The 11,393-nt window shown below is 42.1% G+C and overlaps 1 pseudogene; it reads left to right on the forward strand.

Annotated features, from left to right (window-relative positions):
* LOC123459472 overlaps nt 1–11,068 on the forward strand; it is a 28,259-nt pseudogene extending 17,191 nt beyond the window's left edge.
* The last annotated feature ends 325 nt before the right edge of the window (nt 11,069–11,393 follow it).

Genomic DNA, 11,393 nt, shown 5'->3' on the forward strand with positions numbered 1-11,393 from the left:
TCTAGTCCCCGAAAGCAGCAATAGAAGATGCATAGAGTCATCCTAGGAACATTCTAAATATGGATCTAAATGATTATTACATAGTCCTTTTAGGAGGTATTTGCTGAGTCACACACTGTATGTGCTTTTCTGTAAATGCATGATACCCTCACCCCACACACATGCATGTATTTTATAAATCCACTTAATAAGATAGCAATGCGGGGTAATCTGAGCTATTCTCATGCCCAGTTGTCCCTGGTCTAAGTGACCAAGAAGGCACCAAGTTTACTGATGTTTCAGAGTCAGTGAAAGAAGCCCAGAAGATCTACCTAACACAGGGCAGGAGGCTTTTGGATGCCTCTTCCTATGGTTTGGAAAAGTGTCCTTCAAAGGCCCATGTGTTAGAGGACTGGTCCCCAGCCAGCTGTGCTATTGGGTAGAACCCCTAAGAAGTAAGGCAGGAAGGTATTTACTGGGTAGATGCTCTTCACAGGGATTTGAGATGCCTGCCTCTTTTAGCAACTCAGCTGCCAGAAGGCGAGCAGCCTTCATCATGCAACCCCTGTGATGTGCTGCTCTACCCAAAACCACCTCCATCAACCAACTGTGGACCAAAACTTCCAAAATAATGAGCTAAATAAACCTTGGAAAATTTTTTAATTTATTATCTCAGATATCTTGTCACACTTACATAAAGTTGGCTAACACACCTTCAGTACCTCCAGAAAATGATGGCATTGTTAGAGCTGGAGCATTGTCCTTTCTTTTCCAGTGGGCTGTCCTCCTTAGCTGAAGGTTAATGACGTGCTAAGAACACACACATGCTGTCTCAATGTTGGATTGAGAAAACTGGAATGTTTTACTGTTTGAGGATTCTGCAAAGTAGAGGATCAGTACTTAAACCTTACTTTACCAAAAAAAGATATCATTCCTGAACTGCAGAGCAAGTGTGTCTATATTTCAATTGCGCTTTGATTTCTCAAAACCTTGCTCTGTAAATTTTGCCTGATTGGTTTGCATCCCTTGCAGAATATATCAAATCAAGATGTTAAGAAGAGGCCATCCTTATCAACCAAGGGAAGCCATATAAAAAAGCAAGTAAACCAGGCATGGAGGTATACACCTTTAATCCCATCACTCTGGAGGCAGAGGTAGGGGGATCGTCATGAGTTAGCAGCCATCTTAAGACTACATAGTGAATTCCAGGTCAACTTGAGTTAGCGTGAGACCCTACCTTGAAAAACAAAAACAAAAATAAAAGCAACTGATAAAGCTATTCCATACTTACATGTCCTTGCCCCTTTGAAGCAAACTCAAAATACTTAAAAATAAGACTTTTTTTCTTTAAGAAATTATTGTGGTATTTTATTTTATTTTTTCATGCTACATTTCTATTGGACAGAGCAGTGCCAAACGCACACATAGCAATCAAGGCCAAATTAGTCCTCTGTCCATCCCCATATTTTCTTTTTTTTTTTTTTAAGATTTTTTTAAACATTGTTTTCTCAATTTTTTAAAACATTTTTCATGATTATAAAAAATATCCCATGGTAATACTATCCCTCCCCACACTTTCTCCTTTGACATTCCATTCTCCATCATATTCCCTCCCCATCTCAATCAGTCTCTTTAATTTTGATGTCATCATCTTTTCCTCCTCTTATGATGCTTGTGTAGGTAGTGTCAGGCACGGTGAGGTCATGGATATCCAGGCCATTTTATGTCTGGAGGAGCACCGTTGTAAGGAGTCCTGCCCTTCCTTTGGCTCTTACATTCCTTCTGCCACCTCTTCCGCATTAGACCCTGAGCCTTGAAAGGTGTGATCGAGCTGTTACTCAGTACTCCAGTCACTTTTTTCCAGCACCATGATACCTTCTGAGTCGTCCCAAGGTCACTGCCACCTGAAAAGAGAAGATTCTCTCTGCTCCTGCTTGGGTCCTGTTGTCGGCTCAAATAGGCATGGCTGGGTCCCTGGACTGCTGCTCTGTTCGCTGGAGCTGGGCACTGGCAGTGGGGGAGGGGAGGCTGCCAATGCTGCTCTAGTTCTCACGCTGTTCCACATGTTCTTCTACCTTGTGATCGGTTCCTCCCTTGTTCACTGCCGTTCTCCCTTCACGTTTCTTGAGTTGCGGAGACCTCCGGTGTGAGTGGAAACTCCTGTCACCTGACTTTTCCTACAGCTCAAGCCATGTCTCATGGCTGGCTAACGCGCTGTCACAGTTGGCGGACCTGCCAGAGCTGCTTCTATCGGCCTGTGCGGGCTCTGGATGCTCTGGATCTCTCTTATTTCTCCGCTGCCTTTTCAATTTCCTATACACCTCACTTTTTTGTAAAAGTTTGTATTGTGTTGAGTTTTTGGTTTTTGGTGGTTTTTTTTTTTTTTTTTTTTTTTTGGCTTTTTTCCCCCGTAGGCTGCTTTAGTGTGGTATCTACACTGCCATCTTAACAGGAAGTCCTCTAAAAATAAGACTGAAAACACTAGCTATGCTGTTAATTACAAAAATATTCAAGATCCAGAATTCTCTTTCTGGAAATTCATTAAGAATGTGATGCCATGGGCTGGAGAGATGGCTTAGCAGTTAAGCACTTGCCTGTGAAACCTAAGGACCCCAGTTCGAGGCTCAATTCCCCAGGACCCACGTTAGCCAGATGCACAAGGGGGCGCATGCATCTGGAGTTTGTTTGCAGTGGCTGGAGGCCCTGGTGTGCCCATTCTCTCCCTCCCTCTCTCTCTCTCTCTCTCTCTCTCTCTCTCTGTCTCTCTCTCTCTCTCTTTCTCTGTCTCTTTCTCTCTGTTGCTCTCAAATAAATAAATGACAAGAATAAAATATTTTTTAAAAGAATATGATGGCAGGGGCTGGTGGGATGGCTTGACCATTAAGGTATTTGCTTGCAAAGTCAAAGGACCCAGGCTCAATTCCACAGGACCCACCTTAGCCAGATGTACAAGAGGATGCACACATCTGTAGTTCCTTTGCAGTGGCTGGAGACCCTGGCATGCCCATTCTCTCCCTCTCTCTTCCTCTTTCTCTGTCAAATAAATAAATAAAAATTATTAAAGAAAAAAGAATATGATGCCAGAGAACACAAGATTACTGGGCAGGTTTTTCTAGTCATAACCAACTGGTGTCTAATGTTCTAGTGAAGGACAGCCTCCATTGTATCCACAAGGGGCTATGCTTCTCCATTTGCCACTGCTGAGAAATAATCACATGTGTGTAGGAGTATGTAAGCTCACATTTATAGCCATGGTAAAATCTCAGGAGCAAACTACACATATAATGATTTTAAAAAATGAAAAATATTTATGCTTCTGTAATGTAGAGTGGGGAGAAAAATAATTATATTATTTTTTATATTATTTTATGTTATTATAATTGAAAAAGCATTAGCTTTTTCAATTCCATGGACTCAACTACATGAAACATATATGCTTCAGAAACAAAAGCAAGAAAAGAACATGACTGGAAAAGTCAAGTTCATGCTCAGAGGTTATAGAGAACTGATATTTTACATTGTTGGCACTTGTAATTCTATTAAACATAAAGAATCTATTTTATACTGAAAACTTAGATGATTCTTTCAATAATAAACATCACATTTGCAAGACAACTCAATTTTAAAAATAGAATTAGTGGGCTGGAGGGATGGCTTAGCAGTTAAGGCATTTGCCTGCAAAGCCAAAGGATCCAGGTTCTGTTCTCCAGAACCCATGTTAGCCAGATGCACAAGGGGACACATGCATCTGGAGTTCATTTTCAGTGGCTGGAGGCCCAGAGTGCCTATTCTCTCTCTCCCTCCTTTGTCTGTCAAATAAATAAAAATAAAATATTTTTAAAAAATAGAATTAGTAATGCATATGACACATGTAATGGGGTGGGGGGAGTACCTATACCTGTCAAGCTTCAGGAGAAAGAACCACACGGGGTAAGATGCTGGCCATCACGCTCTTGCTTGTTTAATTTCAGGGCCTTATTACTTTGTTCTGTGTTTGAGGTAAAGTATCTACTTATGTTGACTTAGCCTCCTCTATTTTGTTAATTTTGTTTATTTATTTTCAAGTAAAGAGAGATAGAGTAAAGACAGAGAGAATGGTTGTGCTAGGGCTTTCAGCCACTGCAATTGATCTCCAGATGATAGTGCCACTGTGTACATCTGGCTTTACATAGGTACTAGGGAATCAAACTCAGGTCCTTAGGCTCTGCAAGCAAGTGCCTTAACCACTATGCTATCTCTCCAGCCCCCTTTCAATATTTTTATTTATTTGCAAGGAGAGAGAGAAAAAAAATGGGTGCACCAAGGCCTCCACCAGCTGCAAACGAACTCCAGTTGTGCCACTTTGTGCATCTGGCTTCATGAGTACTGGGGAATATAACCTGGGTTGTTAGATCATTAGGCAAGCACCTTAACCACTGAGCAATCTCTCTAGCCCCTATTCTATTTCTGAAGTTTAAGAAAGAGTTGGAATTTGTATTATCAACATAGGAAAGATGCTTTTCACCAGCGAGGGAGCTGGTGGATTTTCTTTAAAGTATCTTGGAGTGGGGGAGGGAAGGTTCTTGTCAATAAATACTGTGTGCTCAGAGTACACAATAGGATGCCCAACATTATTGTAGACTCAAGTCACAAGATGCTGGTTTTAACTCTGCCAGCTAATTTAGTTTGTCGACACTATTTTCCATAGGGAAATGAAGGCAAGAGACATTTCCACAGCCTATAAGCGAGGCATTTCCTGATCACCCTCTATATCTAATGGCCTGGCAGGTTTTTTTGTTTTGTTTTGTTTTTTTTTTTTTTGACTGTGTTGTGGCTAATAGCATGATTACCTTAGGGAAATTAGGGGTATAATGCAGAGGATGGGGAACTAATTGGCCAATATGTGACCAAAACGCCTACTGCCAGCACCTTCCTAATAGCGGGAAGCAAGACAGCAAACTACAACGGTGAAGTCCAGGCATCTCGAGATCTGTTTAATGACAGAGACTGAGTGCACACGGTGCAAGCTTCAAGAGCAACATTTAGCTGCCTTACAGCTCACAGATTTCTTCTTTAGAGGAAGATTTAACTGACATAGAAGCACCTCAAGGTTTACTACAATCTTGTGAAAGCACAGTCTTGGTAGGTGTGGGCTGGGCTGCCTCTGTGCTCTTCACCAGCTCCCACAGGAAGTCTGTACTTTCATATCAGCTTCTCCATTGTGTGTGCTGCACAGTGGGAACCTGGAAACAGTCACCCAGCATAGCATGGTGGTTTATGAGACCTGTGGTCCAGGCGACTTGGAAGGTAGTGGTGGGAGTATAGCATAGCTCAGTTCAGTGCCAGACTAGGTAAAACATAAGGATATCCTGCCTTTAAAAAAAAAAAAAAAAAGGTATTAAAAAAATCACTGTTGTGGTTTGTGAAATGTCCTCTGTGGGCTCAGGTGTTTTGAATACTTGGTTCTTAGCTATGGGCTCTATTTAAGAAGGTTGGGACTTTTAGGAAGTGGAATCTTGCTGGAAGAAGTGGGTCATCTTAAACGTTAAGGTTTAATAGATTGGCCTTGCTTCTTCTTTGCTTACTGCATCCTGATTCTTGCTGAAATGTGACAAGCTAGCCTGTGATGTCTTCCCCATTAAAATGGACTATATCCTCCAAAGGATAAGCCAAAGTAAACCCTTCCCATCCTTAAGTTGCCTCTTGTCAGGGTTTTATTCACTAAAAAAGAAAGTAACTAATACAGTTACCATACTAAACTGATCAAAAATATAAGAGTATATATGAGAGCTGGATATGGTAGTGCATGTCTATAATCCCAGAATTTGGAAGGCAAAGGCAGAAAGATTGAGTTCAAGGCTATGCTGGCTACATATCAACATTATCTCTCACACAAAAAAAATGTATTTTAAAAAGGAGTCTAGGCATTACTTATGTCTGTTAGCAAGCTTCTTGGTGCTATATCAAACATCTTAGGTGAGCAATCTATAAAGACAAAAGGGTCATTTTGGCTCATGATCTCAATAGTTGGTGCCACAGTTATTTATCTCCATTGTTGTTGAGCTTCTAGCAAGGCAACACATCATGGCAAGATCCCTGTTATCCAGCAAAACCACTTACATCATATCTGGGAATGAATGAGAGAAGAGGAAGTGCTAATGTCCCGCAATCCCCTCTGGTCTGAGTGAATGCCCCTGATGATCAGAAGACCTTCCACTGGGCCCAAATCTTAATGGTTCACCACCTCCCAGTGGTCTGAAGCTAAGATTGGATATTCTAATGCAGAGGGCTGAAGGGAGGGACTAGAGGATTATGAAAAATAATTAAATGTGTATTTAAATGTGCTTAATACAGAAAGAGAAGAGAGTCTGCAAGAAAAGCATTTCTAGTATGTAGAGAGAAGCTTATGAAGAACAAATCTTCAAGGACAAGGCAAATTGTTGAAAAGTGTCATCTAGTGGGGGCATAGGCAATGCCAGTTGGGCCCATAAGGAAATAGGGAGGAAGAGCTACCATGCAGAGACCCTCCTGTAAATAAGTACGAAGTACCCCAAATACCATGCACCCTCAGTACCTTCCTCCTTCACCTCATGCCTGATCTCTGAGAGCCTACCGAGATTTGTGCATGTCTCTTCAAGTCACCTACAGGCTGTCCTCAGAAACACAGCCCATTACCATGAAAATACTGCAAGTTTCTTTTCTTCTTATTTCAAGCCAGCAAGCATTATCTTTTTACAAGGAAAGGCCATGTGGAGAGATATTTATCCCTGATTTCACTTTGACTGTCTTTTCAAAGGAAAGAAACAACCAGGTAGAATGAAATAGGTCCAGGCAGAAAGTAGGTTTATCTATCATGCCCTTTCTCTCCCTGTGACCAAATAGGTTTGAATAGTTTCCTAAAATAGGAGGAGAAGCTGCCACATCTGAGCTTGGAGTTGATGTGTTTTAAAGGGGCAAATTAAAATTCTACAACTACATTAAAATGTGAACAGAAATGAGTCCACTTTTCTTGTAAGCACCTGAAATCCTATCATTTGGTTGTCATCCACATTTTCCGGAAAGGACACACATTCACTTTAGGAACTGTAGGGGTGACACAGTTCATGGGGAAGCACCTGAATCAGGGGTTCGTAGAGAAAGGACTACAAAGAAAGGTTGTGTGTAATATATTGCTTTTGGAAGATGCAAACATGTTCCTCCATCTAGATCCACAGCTGCTTGATGACTTCATCTGTCTAAGCTGACTACGGACACAGCAGCATACTAAGCCCTAAGGGGAACAAAGGTCAGAGAAAGACTGTCATGAGTGAAGGCAGTCAGACCCAGGAGATCAGTGACTAATTACAAGCCACTTCCCTTTCCCTATTCCTGCCTGTGAGGTTCCCAGATCATCTTGTAAGGCACTATTATATGAGAAAGGTACCCCCATTTTGGTCATGGGAGCTACCCTTCCCCCAGTCCAGCAAGAATGATTCCTATAATCTCAGTCATGTGTCTTGTGGACTGTGCATTTCTCTTTGTTTCCTTCCTCCCTTATTTCCTGAGTGCTGTTATCGTTCTCATATTGTTCCAACTGGTTTGGAAATTATAGCCTCTACTCATGTTCTTGGTGAGATTATTCTTAAATGCTTAACATAACATTTTGTTGAGATTTTTTAAGGTAAATTCTCACTCTAGCCCAGCTGACCTGGTATTCACTATATAATCTCAGGCTGGCCTTAAACTTATAGTTATCCTCCTACATCAGGTTCCCAAGTACTGGAATTAAATGTGTGCACCACCATACCTGGCTAACATAATTATTTAACATTATTGGAAATTAATAGGTTTCTCTGTACTTATCCTATAGAATGCAGAGCTTTCAAAGTCCTTTATTGGTAAATTCTCATTTTCTTTTTCATCTATTGTTTCCCAAAATTTTAGTCCTACCACTCTCTTACAATCCACCCAGATCAACTACTAATGATGTCATTTGTAAGTAACACTAACTTGGATTTGCCAGTACATTCATGGAATTCTTTCATCATCATTATTTTTTGTAGCTTACTCTTTACTTTCACCTTAATTTCTTTTTTTTCTGAAGTTAAGTTGAATTCCTTTCACATCAAGTGAGGCCCTAGCCTCATGCCTACACTTCCAGACTCTGTACAGCTCTAAATGACTGTGTTCAGCAGCTTGCCTTATCTCCTTTCAGTATCTCCAGTGGCCAATAGGCTGTTGGCACAGTCCTTGGAAGACCAAGCTCTCCTACCTCCTTTCCCCAATTTATCATTTCTTTCATTGGTCTTCACCATTTTCTCTGTGTTTGTGAAGTTCCAAAAATTCACTTCATTATATTTAGGTTTGAATTTATACTCTTTTGTGCCTCTTAGGACTAAGCAAATTTCAACAGAGTGGTTATGAATTCTTTTTTTAAGTACTGCTCTGCAAATAATCTCTATTCCCTGCTTCCAACATCTCTTTTAGATCTTAAGTCTGGTTGTTGGGATATAAATTCTCCTATTTGTACTATCTTTTCACTCTCTTTTATAGAACTCACTTCCTACTACAGTTTGCAAAGTGTATTTACAGTAAGTTCAAACTCAGTGGAAAGTGTTCTACAGAAGTATATTTCTGGGAGCATAGACAATGCCCACAGGATTGCTTCATGGATGCTCACAAGCTCCATCCCTGCCACAGCCACTTCCATCATCCTTTATCAATTCCACCACTTTAAAAACCCTCCCTACTTTCACTGTGCCTTACATTACCATTGCCTCAAATATTACCACTTTTACCAATGTCTCTATCTCCAACAGTATCACTTCCACTACCACCTGAGCCCAGATATTTCATCCAGTGTAACTTCAAAGAAAACTATTGTTCCTCAAGTTGTGTGGCACATGTTTCATAAATCTGTTGGAGGGGAGAGTCATAGCCAATGTGGTTCTGGGCCAGAAGTGGATGGAAATATGACCATAGATGAGTTGGACCACAGTCCTGATCAATGACAACAAAAGAAAAGATGTAACAGCTGGAATCAAGAGAAAAGGAGCCAATGCTCCATAAGGGTTTAGGGGAGTGAGGATCACTGGTGCAAGATAAAATCTTCATTCAGGAGAAAGAAAAATGGGTAGAAACATGTGTTTCTGTAATATGAGATTAAATTGTGAAGGTCTTTGTCTTAGCTTTAATTGAAGAAAACAGAATTTGTCAAAGATACCTACATTCTGGGCACAGATGCCATAGCACTTGTAGAAGACTTGCTAAGGGTTCTGGCAGCAGGAGTCCTGTCCTATTCCTTGGCCTACAAATCTGTGCAGCTGAAGGAGAAATGAAAATATCCCCGTGAGGATGCTGAGCTGGTTCTTTGCAGCCCAGTCTACAGGAGGGAGACTTACCTCCTCCATCTGGGCCAAGTGACAGGGCATCAAGAAGAATGGATTAGGGGCTGGAGAGATTGCTTAGCACATAAGCACTTGCCTGTGTAGCCTAAGGACTCCGGTTGGAGGCTCGATTCCCCAGGACTCACTTAAGCCAGATGCATAAGGTGGCACATGCATCTGGAGTTCATTTACGGTAGCTGGAGGCCCTGATGCACCCATTCTGTCTCTCTCTCTCTGTTTCTCTCTCTCTCTCTCCCTACTTCCCTCTTTATTTCCCTGTCACTCTCAAATAAATAATAAAAATAAACAGAAGAAGAATGTATTAGAGGCATGTATTACAAAGATTCTGAGATGGCGGGAGTGAATAAGCTTTAGTGGGACCAGCTCTACTCCTCTGATGTGTATCTTCCATAAGAACCACACCTGTATCCTACAGGGGAATCAACCTGAAACTATTTAAAGGCTCTGTCTCCAAGTAGGCCACCAGGGGAGGTAAAATGACTCAGAAGAGACAGGTTGCTGAGTAGCCTAGAAGACAACTAGCTGAGAAAATCCAGCTTCAGAAAGAGTATCAAGAACTCCTGGGAATTCTCCCAAATGGCTCCACAGGAGAGATTCAGCAGAGCACTCAAGTCACCCAGAAGGTCCAGCACCCATGCAAGCAGCCTATGCCTTTTCCATTTACTCAGGAGCAATGCTGAAGGGCACAGAAATGGGAGTTTCAAAAGAGAAGATGGGGGGCTGGGGAAATGGCTTACCTGTTAAGGCACTTGCTTGAGAAGCCTAAAGACCCAGTTCAATTTACCAGAACCCATGTAAGCCAGATGCACAAGGGAACGCATGTGTCTGGAGTTTGTTTGAAGTGGCTGGAGGCCCTGGCAAACCCATTCTCTCTTTCTCTATGCCTCTTCCTCTCTCTTCCTCAAATATATAAATTAATTAATTTTTTTTTAATTAAGAGAGAAAGGGCTGAAGAGATTGCTTAGTGGTTAAGGCACTTGCATGTGAAGCCAAAGGGCCCCAATTCGAGTCTCCAGGTCCCATGTAAGCCAGATCCACATGGTGGTACATGCATCTGGAGTCATTTGCAGTGGCCAGAGTTCTGGCATGCTCTCTTGCTCTTCCTCTCTCTCTCTCTCTCTCTCTCCCTCTCTCTCTCTCTCTCTCTCTCCTTCTGTCTGTAACAAGTAAATAAAATATGAAAATAGGGCTGGAGAGATGGCTTAGCGGTTAAGTGCTTGCCTGTGAAGCCTAAGGACCCGGGTTCGAGGCTCGGTTCCCCAGGTCCCACGTTAGCCAGATGCACAAGGGGGTGTATGAGTCTGGAGTTCGTTTGCAGAGGCTGGAAGCCCTGGTGCACCCATTCCCTCTCTCTTCCTCTATCTGTCTTTCTCTCTGTGTCTATTGCTCTCAAATAAATAAATAAATAAATATGAAAATAAAATCTTTTTTTTTAAAAAAAAAGAGAGAGAAGATGGGTCCAGATCCAGCAGCCGATTACCTCCCCCACCATATCCAAGTGCTCTAAGTGCAACAAGGAGGTGTACTTCACTGAGTGGGTGAACTTGCTGGGCAAAGACTGGCATAGGCCCTGCCTGAAGTGTGAGAAATGTGGAAAGACACTGACATCTGGGGGCCATGCTGAGCATGAAGGCAAGCTCTACTGCATCTACCCCTACTTCTCGGCTATGTTTGGGCCCAAAGGCTTCAGATGAGGTGGAGCTGACAGTCACACTTTTAGGTAGACCTATGCTATGGAAACCCTTTCATCTGCAACTGCACTTTGGGTCATTTTCTGCCCAGGAACATGCCAGACCCTAGTCCCAGACACCCAGAGCTTTACACCCTCAATAAACCTGAATCTCTGGGGGGCGGGGGGAGTAGATGAGCATCTCCTCTGGTTGAGGGCCTCCAAGTCTCAGGAAGGCATGAACTTCCACCCAGATGGAGCTCTAGCATAGCTGATTCTTACACAGGACTGCATATTTTAACTATTTAAACAACTCTACTGTAGGCTACTGAAAGAATGTGTTTGTGATGAAAACAGGTTCCTCTGTTCCCAGCAGCAGA

The sequence above is a fragment of the Jaculus jaculus genome, chromosome 3, assembly GCF_020740685.1.
Source record: "Jaculus jaculus isolate mJacJac1 chromosome 3, mJacJac1.mat.Y.cur, whole genome shotgun sequence".
In the NCBI taxonomy this organism is placed as follows: Eukaryota; Metazoa; Chordata; class Mammalia; order Rodentia; family Dipodidae; genus Jaculus; species Jaculus jaculus.